This window comes from Myxocyprinus asiaticus, chromosome 4, assembly GCF_019703515.2.
Source record: "Myxocyprinus asiaticus isolate MX2 ecotype Aquarium Trade chromosome 4, UBuf_Myxa_2, whole genome shotgun sequence".
NCBI classification, from domain to species: domain Eukaryota; kingdom Metazoa; phylum Chordata; class Actinopteri; order Cypriniformes; family Catostomidae; genus Myxocyprinus; species Myxocyprinus asiaticus.
The window spans coordinates 10,857,910-10,863,909 of record NC_059347.1 but is presented as its reverse complement, the minus strand read 5'-3'; the positions used below and the strand labels follow the sequence as shown (position 1 = coordinate 10,863,909).

Below are 6,000 nucleotides of genomic sequence, written 5' to 3'. Positions count from 1 at the left end.
TTTGTAGAACAAGATGAGTAATCAATACTTTTGGTCTGGTTTTCCAGAAAAGAAAGACTATCAATTTTAAATGTGTTTTTCTGCTAAAAGATAATTCCAGAAGAACACTAGCATATACAGTAGATGGATTCAAAAGCTGCTTCAGGTTTGGGGCAGCTTTAGGTTTGTACTCTGAATGAAACTGGATGGAATAAAAAATCCTCCCTATGTCTGCGGTGAATTCATCAATCTGTGAAACAGCAGATCCATTCTGTCTGGCTGCCGCCCTCCCCCTCTCTCTTGGCAGCTGCCTTTATTAACATGGAGCCTCTTAGCCAATAAGGCTATGAGGTCTTTGTGACATCACTGGCTAGGGAACAGTAGGCAGGCAGTGAAGCAGGCAGGCTGCCGACTAAAGCCAGTGAGTCCAGGTTTGGGGGTCAGGAACTGGTCTGACAACAGAATGGAGAGCCTGAGTGTGCATTAGCTTTCAGGAATATATGCTGTGGAGGATGTACAAGGAAAACACACAGAGGCTTCCACAGATACAGCCAGGGAATGTCAAGACATGTTTCAGGTGAGTTGCTTCAAAGGGCTCTTTTTCTGTCTGTGATGACACGAATATGGATGAGCGAGAGAGAGAGCGAGCGAGCGAGAGAGAGAGAGAGAGAGAGAGAGAGAGGGAGTAGGGGTAGCCTTTTTCCTTGGCTTCCAGAATTCAGCCTTTCTAAGGGGGATAGGAAAAGGAAGATGGCAGAGGAAAGAGAAAGAGATAGCAGCTGTGTTGAGGCATTGTGTGTATGGAGGAGATGCAGTTGCATTCTGGGTGCTGTTGCTGCTGTCAGCTGCCCCTGCCCCTGCCCCATTCCAATGCCACATCCCCAAAATGCATCTCTGTTGATGTCACAAAAATGAACGTTGAGGGTGTGTGTGATCGCTATATTGAAGCAGCTGCTGAGCACAGTAACAAAAAGCACTGCTTTTTGGGGGGCATTAAGATTAAAGGCTGCATTTGTGTCTGTGTGGATGTGTCCATTTCACCCATTGAATCTTGGCCCTTGTTCTGTAGGTGCTACAGCTGGATGAATGCAGAAAAGGATGGAAGGATGGATAGTTAGATGGACAGATTTGTGTCATTGCTGTTTGGACATGGCCTTTTGTTAGGCTGCCCATGTCTGTATTTGGGCCTTTTATAGGGACACTTCATAATGATTGATTTTTACCTCTGCCAAGCCTGCGCAGACTCACAAGAGGCCATGCACATGTGCACACATTTTAAGAGTCTGAGATATTGCCAATGCCGTCTCCTTAGAAGTGTTGTTAGAGATGGTGGAAACAAAGAACAAGGACAAGTGATCAGTGTATTTTCCTGACTGGGTGGGGGATTAGATTAATTAACATATGTGTCCTGTGGGACAGGAGTGTTCATGGAGTTTGTGTTCGTGTATATACTGTATATGAGGGGTGAGGTGTATGGTGATGTCTGGGGGCTTGTGCACTATAAACACCTGACAGCTAAACCTCAGCACCAATATAAGAAATTAGGATTTATGTCTGATACATATGATATTATGAAAATACATATTTTTTATGTTTTGAACAATGTTTTAACCGATATGATGGCCAATGTTACATGTATAATACTTTATCTGCTCTTTTATTTTCACACTAAAGAACCAATCTAGAATTTAGTGAAATCAGATATTTATATATAATCAAATATTACATGGTAGAAAAAAAATTTGATAATGAAAGCTAAAGTCTTTCTAGGGATGCACAGCAGGCTATATTGAAATGCTGGCCTTTACAATAGCTGATAATTGTATTTATGATGATAGTTTATGGTGAAAACCAATATGAAGGCTGATATTTTAAATTGTGCCTTTAAAAAAAAGGTTAGGGTTAGAATAAGGCAACAATAATTTTCCATGCTACAAGTGAATCAGGCATCAAAAATGTGTATATGATTTCTGTATTCAATAGAAATGATAGATAATTGTTTATGGCTGCACAATTAAAGGGAATATTCCGGGTTCAATACAAGTTGAGCTCAATCGACAGCATTTGTTGCATGAAAATAATTTTGACACGTTCCTCCTTTTCTTTAAAAAAAAGCAAAAGTCGAGGTTACAGTGAAGCACTTACAATGTAAGTAAATGGGGGCCAATTTTTGGAGGGTTTAGAGGCAGAAATGTGAAGCTTATAATTTTATAAAAGCACTTACATTCATTTTTCTGTTAAAACGTGTATTAATTTGTAAATAATTTTGTAAATAAGCCAGGTCAGCACAGCCATAGAACAAGAAGCTGCAGTCCCTGTGTATGTCTCTATATACAGTATACTGTATGTGTGTGTGTGTGTTAGAGATTAAGTTTTTCCACACAGTTGACGTTAACATTTTGATCCTATATAGAGCCATTTATGCTGACATAACTGTTATATACCTTCACACTTTGACATTTGACCATGCCTGATTTGAAAATATTATATTATTTCCAACATGCTGCCACAACACTACATCATTTCACCTCATCTGGTTTGAAGATCCACAGCAGGGCTCTGAATAGATAACTGTATATTTCATTACTTTGATTTTTACATTTACAGTATGTCAGCATTTATCAGACATCATGGTACTGTAACACTTTACATCACAGTGTCCATGTTGCACATATTACATGTTGCTATAGTTCATAAATGTAGTATTAATAACAATATCAATATGTAAACACAAGCAGTGCCACAAATTATTAGTTTTTGTCTTCATTAGTATTACTCAGTACTTACTTTATGTACATAAAATTATTTCCAATTAGACTGATGCTGATCATTAAAAAACTCTAATGTTGTTAATAAATGCTTAGACCACAGTAAATAGCCCACTCACACCACAGCAGTATACACTACACATTTACAAGGAAACAGCCAATTATTTTTTTTGGGGGGGAGTGTCTCAGACTCAAATCCAGTTCATTATTTGTAGTGTGAACAGTGAAAATTAGGTTTTTACAAACCCAATCCATACCACATCCTTAGGTGATGAAATCTGAGTAAAAGCTTATTTTTGGAAATGCTTCTATTTGATCTGAATTCAAGTACTTTTCTGTCATTCGTGACATGATGCATATGGAACGTCACAGTGCACAATAATGTTTCTAGCTGTGTCCAAATACAATACATTTTGCTCACTGTTTCCCAATATAGTGAACTATAGACCATACACTATAGTCTATAGAGATCTATAGATGTAGATGTATGTGTCTTTTGTAAATTAGCAAAGGTTGAGAGTTTGCTAGTCTGGGGATATTTGGGAGTGGAGTGTCTGTGGATACCAGAGACAAATGTATAGAATGGGAGTGAGTGATGGGAGTAAAAGTGTGTGTGTAAGTGTGTTAAGTGTGATGAGGGATTTTCCAAATGGCAGGATGATTTTGGGGGGTGTGACATGCTGAGTGTTTCAGCAGCTGGTGAATGTGTGCATTTGCATATGTAATTCTGTGTCTGAAGTGTGTGAGGGGGGCATCTGTTATGGACTATAATAAAAAAGTATGTTGTTGGTTTTGGTGTCTTTGCAAGCTTGTGTATGTATGCTAAATATCTCTCTTAGGCTTAACTTCACAAAGGAGGTTTAAACTTATGCAAAAATTAACAGAATGACTGAACATATAATCACTGTGGTGACTAGGCTTGGGTGTTCCACAAGGCTCTGTTTTAGGTCCCTTTCAGTTCTTTACTAACAGGCAAACATAAAAGAACAAGAAATGGGGTTTTCAAACAACTCATAACACAACCCAATTCATTAAGAAATTTGCATTGCCCTTAAGTAACTTGGACTAGCCACATCCTTTGTACATATTCAGTTCACAAAGCATTTAAGAGGCATTGTACATTTCGGTGTTCTAATGTAATCTTATATTTTGCCCTAATGCTTTGCTTGCTGACTACAACTGTTAAGATTATCTGCCATTCATAGGTTTGTAAATGGACTGTGTGGCCTCATAATCTTCTTTTATATGTTTATTCTGTCCATTTCTATCTTTCTCCCCTTGTTAGTCATCAAATAAATTGTTTATTTGCATGCGCTGTCTGTGTTGTTTTAGCTCCCGATTTACTAAAGGAAATAGGCAAATCAGGTAATGGCAACATGATCAAAAAAATTGTGCGGAGCGCAATTTGTAGGGCACAAATCCTGATCTTGTAGGTTAGAGTTTGTTGAGGATGCAGCTGACTACTACTATCTACCACCACTGCATTGCTCTACAATACAGGCACCTGAATCTCTTTAAAATGCAGAAAGTGCACTCAGCTACACAGTACATTTCGATATATGTCCGGTTATAACGCTCTTCTCCATAATTTGACCATCATTTGAAATACAGCATTCAAAACTTGTGCAACTGTTTAGTGAAATTGCCCCTTTATGGTTGAAAAGAAATGGAGAATATTATTTGGAAGATGAAAGTCCTTTGGCATTATTGAGACCGTCAGAGTGCCAAGTGCAAATGTAATTATGGAACGCACATTGGCTCAAATTGCTCTCTTTGCTTTTCCTATGGTGCTGTGATGTTAAATAGACTTTCAGATTAAGTTTGAGGACTGCAAAAGAGAAAAGAGAGAGGTAAACAGAGGTTGCACATTCTAGTTAGTGTGCTGACACATTTTTGGAGAGTGTGCATGTTTTGGTCTGTATTAAATTCACAGGGGATTCACAGGGAATAACGGTGTATATCCCTAATAGGGCTGGGCGATTTAGCAAAAAAAAAAAAAAATGTAAACAAACAAATAAATAAATAATTATATTTTTCAGCCTTTCAGTGATAATATTCTTTATTTCCTTCAAACTTTACGAGGGCAAAATCTAAATATTTATGTATTTGCTCTAATATGCCTTAAAAGGATATTTTTTTCTTCTTTTTTATTAATTTATTTATTTTTTGCAATCACTGGAATCATTATTCAATGATTGAAATAATGATAGTAGCCAATTAGATTCAAAACGTTAAATGTAAATTTAGTTTAAAAAATAATCAAGACATGTTTACATTAAATGATGCACAAGTATTTAACTACATATATTAGACTGTTTCATTAAAATATATGAAAAATGCCACATGGAAAATTCAGAGAAATTTTTTTTTGTGATGACAGGAACAAATCATTAAATCAGAATTTTGAATCAATTAACTGAATAAGACCACTGATTCAATTAATTACTAATGCAAATAATAACTTAATGCAAACTTAATAATGCATCAAAATTATTGTGATATTCAAATTGGGATTTTCACAAAGTCACCAGCACAATGAAAATATTTCATATTGCTACTGATGAACATAAAAACGTATATAGTGTATAAATTAATGAATTAAAATAAATAAATAATTATCGTGAACAGTCCCCCAGCCACTGGGGGTTGCGTCAGGAAGGGCGTCCGGTGTAAAACCTGTGGCAAGTCAAATATGCAGATCATGGATGGTATGCTGTGGTGACCCCTAACGGGAGCAGCCAAAAGAAGAAGAAGAAATAAATATCGTGAATATGTGTTATTTTACCCAGACTTAATCTCTACACAAATGAAATCACCTAAGACAAGTATTAACAATTGCTTAAAAACACACACGCAAAGTACTGAATAGACTTAGCACCAGTGATAGAGCCTAAGGAAATACGATACACTCAGCCGCACACATACAAACATAAACGATCCTCTGTCTCACCACTATGGTCACATTGTCACATTTAATGCATGTGTGTCTGTGTGCCATTGTAAGGTGCTTGTAGGGCCCTGGTTGCTATACTGGATTAGCATAGAGGATTGAGTGCCATCTGGCAACCGCCTGCAGAGAGAGAGACGGAGAGAGAGAGACAGGCACTTACTCACAAATCCCACATACTCTACCTGTCTGCTTCTTACAGAGTATACTAGAGCTTTCTCTACTATTGATTTATTCATCTCATAGTCAACGGCCACCGATTGGTATCGGACGATATTCACTTACATTGGTGGTTGGCGGCTGTAC

At 37.3% G+C, this 6,000-nt stretch overlaps 1 protein-coding gene across 3 annotated transcripts in view; it reads left to right on the top strand.

The window, feature by feature from the left end:
• The first annotated feature begins 383 nt into the window (after positions 1-383).
• The window catches only part of LOC127433944 (serine/threonine-protein kinase PAK 3), a 62,920-nt gene continuing 57,303 nt past the window's right edge, over positions 384-6,000 (top strand). For all 3 annotated transcript variants that reach the window (XR_007895960.1, XM_051686346.1, XM_051686334.1), the window contains exon 1: positions 384-556. The gene's annotated coding sequence lies outside the window, so the exon portion shown is untranslated. The remainder of the gene's footprint in view (positions 557-6,000) is intronic.